This window comes from Plectrocnemia conspersa, unplaced genomic scaffold (assembly GCF_051122295.1).
Source record: "Plectrocnemia conspersa isolate PC_06_02 unplaced genomic scaffold, ASM5112229v1 ptg000009l, whole genome shotgun sequence".
NCBI lineage: Eukaryota > Metazoa > Arthropoda > Insecta > Trichoptera > Polycentropodidae > Plectrocnemia > Plectrocnemia conspersa.
This window is the reverse complement of record NW_028277173.1, coordinates 17921994-17934655: the sequence shown is the minus strand read 5'-3', so window position 1 is coordinate 17934655 and position 12662 is coordinate 17921994. Positions and strand designations below refer to the sequence as shown.

Sequence of the window (12662 nt, the reverse complement as noted above, 5' to 3'; positions counted from 1 at the left end):
AGGTTTCTCAACATTTTATTTATATCATAGATAAATAACTAAAATAAAACCGAGCTATGCTATGATAGGTTACATATATTAATATTATATTTTATAGTTAATAATAGTTTATAAATAATAAAATATTTACAGACTTTGATTTTAGGCTGTTTTTTTACTACTTACATATTATATTAGCAACGAAAGATTCACAATAAATAAATAATTAACTATTGATTTGTTACTAACATGTCTTATGTGTGAGTGTTCAGGACGACAAAGTCTTACAGCTCAACATATATCAGCCTTCTCCTGATTAGTATTTATTTATAAACAATTTGGTGAGTATTAAACAGTTTATATGTTGTATTCTCATATATAATTATTTTAAAACTGATTTTAATAATATATTAAATTCAATTATGATTGCAATGTGAAAGCTATTGTCTGTTGCTATCTTCTCATCATAGATCACATCCTTGATTGAACTTCACTCCCCAATAATTATGCAAGTATCCACTTAGGAATGTGACACAGAGTTAATTCCTGATTGGAGCACGTAGCACACCACGTGTACGTACGTACTACGCATAATACATACACATCATTAGGTAGGCCTGGGTTAAACGACTCGGCCATTTCGGCGATTTGGTGTTTTACTACCGCACATCCCATCCCTTATCTGTCCGGCGGCAGGGCAGGCGATCAAAACTGCCCTCTAGGCACTTAAGCCGTTTCGCAAACGCGTCCACCTGTGCGATGAAATAGCCTCGGATCACGAATAGGTCGAAAGGCCTCATTTTATAACTCTATTTAACGATTATAAGACACTATAAAAACCGAACGTTTACTCTCGAAACCTACAGTTTGATGATAGTAGCGCATCGCGGTCGGAATATTAATGAATGCTTGAGCAGTCAAATGGATTCAAAGGTTCAATGGTGAATGATAAATATATATGTATACTTATATTATGTTCAATACTTATACAATGTTCACTATATTAACTATATATGGTTCATAAAATATTAAAAATGTTCACAAAGAATGTGATGGGCTGGAAATATGATGAGAATGCCAACAAGCAGAGCAACAAGGATAATGACTCTATGGAAACCTCAGAGGAAGCGTCCAAAGGGTCAGGCCTCAAAGAAGTTGGGCATAATAAGTTGGAAGAATTATTTTAATAAATTAAAGCCTGTGCATTATAGTTGTGCTAACTCAGCCGAAAATTTCCGATTCGTCAGCGTTCGCAACTTTTGGGCTTTTCTTATAGCACCCTTTAGCGCATTTCGCATCTGGACTTGCTCCTACAGCAGTATAACACAATAACTAAAGCCCAGAGATACCAAACACGCAGATTGGGTGTTATGGCAGTGGAAGAAAATGCTAATTTTTCAAATGAAATATTTTTTTCCTGATGATCACATTTCAGTTAATAAGAAAAATTGCCGCATATGGTGCAAGGAAAATTCTTATGTAATCGACAAAAAACCACTATATCCCAAAAAGTGAATTTTTGGTGCGCATTGCAAGCAGATGTTTTGTAAGATGCCGATGAATCCAAAACTCTGGAGCACCTAAAAACCAACATCCGGCAAGTTATAGCCAAGATACCGCCCGAAATGTATGAAAAATTATCAAAAAGTCCATATGCGGTCATTTAAATAATATTATTTATCATAAAAAGTAGATACATCAAATGTTCAATTAATTTTACATAAAAAAGTAAGCAATTTAAATTACTACGAAGCATATTTTGACGATTTCAAATATATTATATTTATATAAAAATTGTGAAAATAAATTTTGGTGACTATTATAAAAAGTTTAATTGCATTACTTATTACAAATATTGTCATATTTTTACACCTATTTTTGTAACTTTATATATTGAATCAATACTTAAAATCATGAAATCCAAACAGCGCTACCCAGAAATTTCAATTGATTGTCGCGCTTCCGGAGAAGTGACTACGGGAATTAGGCCGCATTTGCTCCGCAATTACATGGCACTGATCCTTTACCAGAAATTTCAATTCGTAATTCCAAACAGTCAAAGCGATTCGTGTGACTAATTGGTACTCTTGTGCCACTCTAGTCACGATCCGCAACGTCGATGAAAGATTACCCGATCCAAATTAATTGCATCCCCCGCGATCACACATTCGAAGGGGAAAGTAGGATAGCAATACCTCGTAACCCAACCTAACCTAACCCAACCCGGCATTATCTCCGAGACGGACAAGTCCTCGCAGTAGATTAATGATTAGACGGTCCGGATGCACGAACGGTCTTCGATCACGTTAACCGTGATTAATTCCTTAGTCCTTTGTTACAAGAGCTTTTTAACTTGCTAAATATTGCAGTCGTTAATCTTGGGTGTGCCGAACGTGTGCAATATATCGCGCGTACAGGACCCGATTGCCATCTGTCGCCATTTGGGCATCCTTTTATGTCACCCCCTTGTGAGATTATTTGCAACATAAAGGCCGAAATAGCGTATAAGTTGCTGTATGTATTGTCAGCCGATCGATATGGACAATAGACTATAAACAGGGACTAAAGTTTGCGACTCGAAAGTTATTGGGTCAATACTATCACATGCACACATCTAGACTTTGTACTGAATGTGTACAGTTTAATCAAGGTTTGCGCGTCGCTTTTGTCTCCGTAGTTGCCGGTGGCTCGCTGTTCGCCTTGCGTAAGCTCTTGAATTACAAACAGTTGATTGTAGGCAATCAAATCACCTAATAGAGCAGCCTTCGTTTAACTTGTTTATCAGAGAACCTTTTATAAATATTACTCTTGAGAACTATCTGTCTATTTTTATTTGTATACGCCACAATGTTGCTTTATTTAACTTAAAAGTTTTCCATAACAGTATTATGTTTTAATAATAACAAGCAGTGCTTATATGTGAAATTTGAATTTAAGAAAACATACATACATAGATCGGTAAGTTTTAAAAAGTACGCAAATACAACTTTACTCAACATCAAAGTAGCAAGATAAACTTACAAAGTAAGAGAAACAAAAAAGTTGTTTCTCTTACGATTCTTTTTGAACGAGAAATGCCTTTGTTTATTGCAGACCTTTATTTATCGAAGACCTTAAAAAGTATCAATATAATTAAAATTTGCTCCTGGAACATAATTAAGTAAATTTTAAAGTGATAACATGCAATATAATAATAGAATAATATTTTTTTAAAGTCCTAATATGTAAATAATTAGGAAATTAATATAAAAATAATTTATTAAAAAGATACTAAAATATCATAAAACGTTTCTTTAATCTTTAGTTTAACATTGTTCCTTATGATATTTTTTTTATAATATAATAAAATCATTAAGAATAATTAAAAAATCGTAAAATCATTTGATATTATATCCAATGACCATGCAAAATAGCGGCGTTTTAACGGTCTAGTTATAAGGAGTATTATACAATAGATCTGTACAGAAGTTAACGATAAGCCAGAACATATTGTGAACGACATAAATGACGTAAAAAAATGCGCGATTTCTAAAATAATTGTTCATTACCAAAATAAAAACATAAAAAAGAGTTTCTGTAAGCAAATAGTAGGTAGTAGAGCTACAAATTTTAATATTTCCGGATTAATAAAACACGTGATTAATACACATGTTATATAGCTAAAATATGAACTTAAAAGGTAGAAACAGAGATTCTGGTTTCGCCTCTAGCTCCACAGAATTGGCAAAAGACGAGAAATATAGTAACGTTGATCTCCTCTCATTCACTTTTTTCAATAAATTTTTTGCAAATATTTTTATACAACAACATGAGTTCCGTCCCACCCATTTCACTTATACTAGCCTTCTGACTTTTACCAAAACAGTGAAAAAATCTATGCGGGAATTCAAGTATACATCGTTAATACAGTTTTTTGAGAAGACCTTTGACAAAAAAAAATTGGCAGACTTCGGTTGCTCGTATGATTTAATTCCGCTATTTTCAAGTTATTGATGATGAGGGTTCGGTTAAGTTTGTATCATTTAATATGATTTCTTTAATATTGTTTCATTCTTACTATATATAATTGTTATTATATTTTTTTACCATAATGGTGCATTGTTAGGGCACGATGGACCCAATTTATTTCAAATAAATAAATTTACCCGATTGTATATAAGCTGAAACGCTGTTAGAAAAAAATCACTCTCCTAGTACTTCTTGCACTTAACTTTTCTTCAGAATTTACCACAAGAGTTCGGCCGTGAACTGGCATTTAGTGGAGCTTACGCCGAATCGACACATATGGCACGTTCGAGCTCCTAGCAAAAGCCTTTTTCACATTGAAGTAAAATCTTATGTAACTATTGTATATGTAGAATAAACATTAATGCTTAATACTTTAATATATTCTCTGTTTATTTTTCAGCGCGTTTATTTGTGTTTAATATGATGGACTATAAAATGTTTTTTTTTATAAATATTTAATATTACTTATCAACTTTTTTGTATCAAATTATTTTTTTACAGCTTTTGTGCCTATACAATTTTTTTATCTTAACAAAGCAGCTGGTTTATTTAAATAAACAATAATTTTAAGCTTCCGATTTATTTTCTGCGTTATTAGTATTAAAAGTATATTAATTTTTAATTTAAATATGATGACTGTCTAATGTAATTCCGATAGTTTTAAAGGTCTAGGTAAAAGTCAGGTCTATGACTGTCTAATGTAATTCCGATAGTTTAAAAAAATATAATAGCTTTTCTAGCTTTAAATTGAAAATTGCATACGGACGAATTGTATGGTAAAAAATCAATGCTTTGCTTTAGATACATTTTTATTTTGACGTTTTATTTTTTATTTAAATATGCATAAAAAATGTATTAACCTTTGTGATTGATCTAATATTTTTTGGCATAAATCTTGTACAATATAATCAAAGGTTCATATAGTTAAATGTTACAAAACTCTCACCCGTGTCGTTACTTATGATAAAATATTTCACTAAATCTGACCCATTTTCGCATCAGTATTCCTCGGAGCAAACGCAGAGATCTCGACTGAGAACTTTTTTTTCATATCCTTTCAGCCGGAGTGACTGATTTATTCCCGTAGAAGAAGAGAAGGGCGAATGCGTGGCGAGGAAGTTTTTCAACCTTCGGATATGGCCCGCTTAGCATACGTCCTCTTCGCCTAAGAAAAGGGAGAAAAAACAGGTAAGCCTCCGAGATTAATCCTCGCGAATATAGACGGCTTTTAGGCAAAGGCTTCGGGTGCTATTTTATGAGACGAGTCGAATTACTTGAGCGATATCTTTTTTCCGGCCGGTATTTTACATTCGAATGGTTTCGTGACATTTGGAACAAGAGCGACCAAGAAGTCGAGCTTGGCGATAGATCGATCACCTTTGATGACGGCAAACCCTCGTCTTTTATGGTCGAGCGACCGTCACTGACACGCATGGGGAATTATCCGAAATGCGGATTTCCACTGCCATCATCTATGGAACATGTCAACGCATGTAAAACGGAACCTTGAAGCAATATAATATCCTTTACTTATACATACGTACATTTATCTAATACGAGAGATATTCGAAAATAAAATTTACAAAGCTAGTAAAATAAAGAAAGATGCTATTTCCGCTCTGTTGCACGTGACAACATTATGAAGCCACAATCACAGAAACGTGTGTTTAAAATAGTCATGTCAATACCTAATCTCGCTAAGTGCGGGTTGTGAGGTTCGTTTAATACTCTGTTTCTTTTGTAGCAAAATAAAATTACTGCTAAATACATTCACAAGTTGTTTCGATTTATGACACTATGAATATGCAAAAAAAATGTAATACGCTTCTATAATATTTGAAATATAATATCGCGTAAAATAAAAACTATTTAATAATAATAACAGTAACGTACTGTATATCGTTTTCGACGATTCGACATTTGTAGCAATATGACAAACGATCGATAATTTATTTTTCAGTATGCACTTATCCGCGGAGCAGTGAGGGTAATAATATTCAAACTTACGTGTTCTTAACATTAAAACCAATAAAAATAGTGCGAGTAAAAAAAAGTGTACTTTAAAAAATGTGAAAACTTCTGATGATGCTGGGACAATCTTCGGCGAAATATAGACTCATTTAAAAAATAAGATGAACGCGAAAAAAACACGTAAATACTTTTTTTTAAATATAAATATATATATATATATATATATATATATATATATATATATATATATATATATATATATATTTATATATATATATATATATATATATATATATATATATATATATATATATTTATATATATATACATATATATATATATATATATATATATATATATATATATATATATATATATATATATATATATATGTGTGTATCTATATTTATGTACATTGATTGATAAAATAATCTTACTATTGAGACTCAAACATATTTTTGTTAGTATTGACTAAATGTATTTAATAATATTTTACCAAAAATAAAATCCTAATTCTCAAGCCAGTCGTTAAGCGTAGTGAGCTTTCAGTGCATAGTTTACCTGCCCAATTTTCTCATAGTGTTGTTAGCATAATATTTAGTTTTATGCCTTCTCGGGCCTTAAACCACCTGAAAGTTTGGCATTCGCAGGTGTTCGAACATCGGTATGGTGTGAGTCAAAGCTCCTTTATTTCCCAAGGGTGAAAATATCGCCAGGTTTTAGACGCGGTCCGTGATTTTTCACGTGTTTTTACAGAAATCGTACATTTTGTTTCGGGTCAGGTCCAAAATTGGTTGCTGTAAATGTTGAAATGGGTTTATATTTTCAATTAATCCAGAAATGCTTTAGAGATTCAATAAAACTAAATTATGGATATACAATTTATTTAATAACATACAGAAAAACATAAAACCAACATGCAATCAAATCATATTAATTATTTGCAAAGTAAATAATAAAGTTTTTAATTATCTTTATTGTTAACGACCCTTAAAACAGGATTGTTATTTATACATAATTTCTGATACAAACCTAAATTAATCATTATTAGATTATTTTAGTTATGAAGACAGCCCGCTATATTTTTTTTGTAATATAAATTTAAAACAAATAAATTTTATTAGTTTCACATTTCTTTTATCAAAAATGAGAATACTACTTTAGAAGTTTTTCTTTAATTTTCTGTAAAAAACTAGAATGCCAGTTTTAATGTGCACAAGTTCAAATGCTTTCACTAACTTTTTCAAAAGGTAAACCCTAATCCGATAGCACTTGAAATACCAAGAGCGTTGGCAATTTTGCGCAGGTTGACAAATTAAAATTAAAAATTCAAACTAACACTCCTAAAGGTGTGAGGCTTACTCACAAATCCTTTCACAGATGTTTCAGGGAACGAGATGCGTTTCAGGTACGTTATGTTCATTACGTTTCCTGCGAGATTTATGTAATTTTTTAGTTATTAAAAAAATTTCATTGATAATAAAACATATAAAATAATACTACATACATTGTTCAAAAAAAAATTATTGTAGTATAGTTCCTCTTTATATTATATACTAAAGGTAAAAAAATTAAATGCTTAATACAAAATATATTTTAAATTACTAGTGCTTACATTAATATTGATTTTTTTAATAATTAGTAGATTAATTTGCTAGCAAATTTGCTAATAAATAAATAAGTTTATATAATTATAATATTTTATTTTAGTTACAATATTGTTTTTATTTAATTTGTTTAATGAAACTAATCAAAAATTTTCTAAAATTAAAGCTACAAGAATAGTAAAAACGAATATGATTATGGTAATTACATGTTGACGTTTATGTTTAAAATAACAGTAATAATTTTAAAAATAATAGGCTATTGAAATCTGTGTGTTAAATGTAGGGTTTATGTCTCGACTTGTTTCAGAAATCTTGATGTACTGATTCCTATTATATTTTATCTCGAGATCCGTGCATTTTATATTTAAGCAGGTGATATTTATTATACACCTTAGCAGCATTAAAATATACTATATCTTATATAATATATGCATATTGTTTTAAATTTAAAAATCAATATAAATCATTAATTTAGCATGTTTGTTTCATAAATATTTCAATTCTACTGTCGAATTTATTTATTAAGCTACTTCTCTGTTGTGCTACCAAAAAAAATACAACAATATATGGGTGCATAGATATAAATACTGGAATGTGAGCAAACAGTAATAACTTCCACTCACTTCACCACAGACAGTTCGTCTGAGGACCTTCTCTTAAATATTTTCTACACATAAACATCCATATCCGAGTTTATTGCATTAGATCTTTAGCCCTCCAACTTAAACCAAGAGAATGTCGACTTAACTTCAGACCAGCTTAAATCGCAGAAGTTGCCGCTTCTCTCTTCGCATTCAATGATCCAGCTCGACATCTAGAATCCTTGGGATTGGGCTACAAACTAAATAACAATTAACTTCGCTTTAACAAAATAAAGCTTTCTGACTCTTAAACTAGGTCTGTACAATCAACTTATAAGGCTTTGTCAATTATAATGGCTTATATACCACAATCGATTTAAACTAGTTAATTAATTTCACTATCAATTATTTTTAGGCTCTTTATTTTTTATTATACTTTAGATAGCATAAGTAGATAATTTTAAATATTAATTTTATTTAAGTATTAAATTAATATTTTATCAAAATTGTAAATTCATAAGAAATGAATTATTAAATAGAAGCCCATATAATTGGTTCTATCTTTTACCTTAATGATTTTAACTTAAATAAATTCTGCAATATTTACTCATGTAGGTATTTTGTATATTTTATGTAAAAAAACACAGGTTTCGGGTATTTCCTGAGAACACCCCAGAGGTTTGATCTGTGTTCCGGGTAAAAATACTTGTCTTTAGTAACCCTATTATATCGTAATCCATGTAATAATACAATGAAAATATTTTCCATGTAAATGACATAGATACTCATAAGGTGAAAAAAGCTCAATAAATTAAAGTTAATTAGTATAATATTTTTTTTATACTAATTAACTTTAGTTCTGCAATATTTACGTAAGTACAACATTTTATATAGTTTGTTACAATAAAATAATATTTTTTTAAAGCATGGTAAAAAATACCGTTTACCCGTAAATTCCCGGTAATTCCCCAGAGGTTCGACCTGTGTCCAGATTATTTAAGAGTCTGAGTATTTGAATGCCGATAAAGAGAGCAGGCGCAATTATTAACAATCCACAAACAAGATATTTTAGAAATATTTTACGGAACTTGAAAAACTACGAACAAACTTGAGTTAATTATTATCTAAACATATTGATAAGCTTTTTTGTATTGTATAAGCTGAAAAACTAAGCATTTTCTGATACCAAAGAAATTCATTAAAAATATTTTAAACTTAAACATATAAAAACCTTAATTAAACAATGAATACAACTATTTATCACTTACATTTATAGTCCTGCAGCTTCTGGGACGATCGGCAGTGTATTGTAGGATTATATTGTATTTCATTATTTTTATGCACTGTTCAGTATTTTTTAAAAATAAAAAAAATCATCCTTTTTATAGTATTGAATACAAAAAATGTATTATTGCGTTTTGTTTTATCATCCAGCCCACACTTCCGCTTTTATATAGCATAGCTTAAGCTGCGGCTTTATGAAGCTGCGAATTTTATCTTCGAAAAGCTACAAACAAAAGGCGGAATGAATCTACAGAGCTTTTGGCGATCCGACTCTTGAGTGGCAAGTGGCGATATTGCACTAACTTTTAAATACATTCTCAAACGAGTACTGTATTCATTGACCCGAGGAGATTGGATAACAGTGGTAACCTTTTGTAGATCTGCAAATAATTTTATATTATGACTCTAGCGACAATATTTAAAACAAGTTCATCAAGGATCCTGTATTTAGGTTTATCAGATTACGAAACCTTCACACTCAAATAACTTTTAAGGATGACAAAAGTCGTACAAAAAGCATACTTGCGCAGTGTGAGTCAAGTAGTACTTTAGAGTGTTTTGGGTTGAGAGCATACCTAGTTTAATCAGTTTGGGTTGAAATTTTCTTTCGTACGCAATAACCCATACGCCACTCGCGCACCGCACTCGAGAAAACAATTACCAAGTTTGTCAAACGCCTCACGACACAATTAAAAGTTGCCCCGTGTCTTGGTGCCACCAAAATTCGAGCCTGGGAATATCCAGTGTCCCGTTCAGGAATTTCGTCCATTATTCGCCGTTTATCCCGGATTATGTCCCGTTGTACATTATGAATGCGCCTCGCAGTCGAAACGGGAATTTCCAAGCGAACAATGTGGACGCCCCGCTGGCGGAACGATCGCCTGAAAACACAGGTTAAATAATTTCTACAGGAGAAAAATATTCAAATGAGCGATCCTTTGTTCGGCCACTGAGGGCTCTCATGTAATTAAATCTCCATGCAGGCTCAATACACCATAAAATCGATCTTTATCATTTCACTATACTAGATTTTACACAATCTTGTTGATTTATTCTCATCCGAGTATTCGTAATACATTTAATTTTTATTTAATATTATTTTCACCCATACTTCGACAACAAGATTAATTTATTTAATTAATTATTTAACAGCATCCCGCGGTGACTACACAGTATCTTGCTCATGAATCTTATAAATGCCGCAGCACTAAAGAACTAGCAACATTATAATTTGCCAAGATCAAAACTTGGTCATAAAAAAATTAAGTTCTCAGCATCCATCTTCCTTTCTTTTATTGAAGGATAGGATTTATGTATATGTATATAAAATAGAAGATAAAAATTATAATATTGATAATAGTGCGGCATATATTTTATTTTTTTTACCATTTGTAATTCTTCACCAAAAATCAATCAACGCAACGCAAAATCAGGATTATTTTTGTAAAAAATTATTTATTGAGCCATATTTTGGAAATAAGCTTTGATAATGTTCACTCTTTAATATTTCATTAAATTTAGTTATTGTTAGAGTACGCTCGGGATAAAAATTCCGGTTTGTTATTGTGTGCGTGAACTTTGTGGCTCAAAACAATTTCGCTCAGAATATTTATTTTTTTTATTTTAAAAAAAATATATGTTTATTTAACATACATACATCTGAGCTAAGTTGGAAATTTCAACGGACAATTAAAAATATATTATATAATCGAAAAAACCAGACATTAATGTCATTAATTAAATATTTGCAAAATTCAAAATCTTTCACTAGTCAAAAAAAAAGTCTTTAGCTATTCTTCAAAAGCAAAAAGATATAAAATAGGGAAAGAAATTATTCGCAGATTGTTTAATGGCTCGACGACTCTATTAAATCATTAGAATCCATTGAATAAATTAAAAAATTATCATTGGCGCAACGATAAGAATAATAACTATTTTAAGCCTTACAGAGAATAGTGTAAAAAAAACCAACAACGTACGGATTAATGAAAAAATAATTAAAATATTTTAATCCACGGGTAAGAGAACGAATAACTTACAGTGTATATTTAAAGCCTTGATATCAACTAACCCAGATATGCCAAAAAAATTTTGTTTTCTTAAAATTTCATTTATAAATAAAAAATACAGTGGCACGAGTTTAGTGACCTACCCATGGGACAGTGGGCATATCTGGGTTAAACCAATATCAACACAAAATTATTTAAAATAAATCACTAGAGAAGATCGAACTTCTGTGCCACACTGCACTTTAATGACGAATACCAGCGTTGACGAATCAGCGACTGTCCTTAAAAGAGAAAGCGAGACAACGAAGTACACGCTACATCGCTTCTCCCTCTCATATACATGTACACGCACACAATAACAACCCGGCATCCTTATCCCGAGCGTACTCTAACTTTATGGTTATTTTTAAATATTATCAATTTTATTTTAATAAAAATATTACTTGTATTTATTGACTAGTGGCTTATTGAAAAAAATTATATATTGTAACAAAACATCACTTTGTTGTAATTTTGGTGTTAAATTAAAAATAAATCTTTATATTCTTCTGCGCATTACCATGTGATTTTTGTTATATCAAGTCACATTTTCTTACAATATTTATAGCTAATGTTTCTTCTTAAAACCTTGAATAAGGTTTTATTAATAATTTTAAATCGATCTAATAAATTAAAAACATAAGATTAATAAAGAGTTGCTAACAACCATTTAAAGGTATTAGTCGAATCAGAACCATGCATAATAATTCAAAAGCTTGCACAAAAGTTAGGCATTAAAAGTTCTGGAGTACTTAAAACGGCCATAAAAAGCATAAAGCGGGTGCCACACAAACTGATGCCGTTATAAAGTTTTATTTGCGCTTTAGTTTTATAATCGCGAAACGATTCATTTTTCAATTGAATTGAATTGTATTTTGGTTCGACGATACTATTATAACATCGAACCAAAAAAAATCTTTAACAATGGGACGGATGAATAAAATGAAGCTCCAAAGCTATTCATGAAACCGAAATAATACAAAATTAAATTATGATGTATTATTGTGACGTATTATAAAATTATTCTAATCTTTCTCGCTTCTCTATTTACACTTCTTTAACGCTCTTATTATGTAAAGCGTTTTTACTGAGAAGGTGCTAAAATAGCATTTCTAAAACGAAAATCTTTCGAATGGCAACAACCAACGTTGGCTTCGTAAGGTCGTAAAGCGCCGCCAAGACGA

General features: G+C 30.7%; 1 protein-coding gene and 1 long non-coding RNA gene across 5 annotated transcripts in view; one reads left to right on the top strand and one right to left on the bottom strand.

The window, feature by feature from the left end:
* The window catches only part of l(2)k05819 (transmembrane protein 94-like protein l(2)k05819), a 605947-nt gene that overhangs the window by 254258 nt on the left and 339027 nt on the right, over positions 1–12662 (bottom strand). The window lies entirely within an intron of this gene.
* The window catches only part of LOC148232125 (uncharacterized), a 244571-nt gene that overhangs the window by 192562 nt on the left and 39347 nt on the right, over positions 1–12662 (top strand). For 3 of the 4 annotated variants that reach the window (XR_015810883.1, XR_015810884.1, XR_015810882.1), the window contains exon 4: positions 5049–5175. The exons of the other annotated variant lie outside the window; for it this stretch is intronic. This is a non-coding gene — a long non-coding RNA (uncharacterized LOC148232125). The remainder of the gene's footprint in view (positions 1–5048; positions 5176–12662) is intronic. 4 annotated transcript variants of the gene reach the window in all.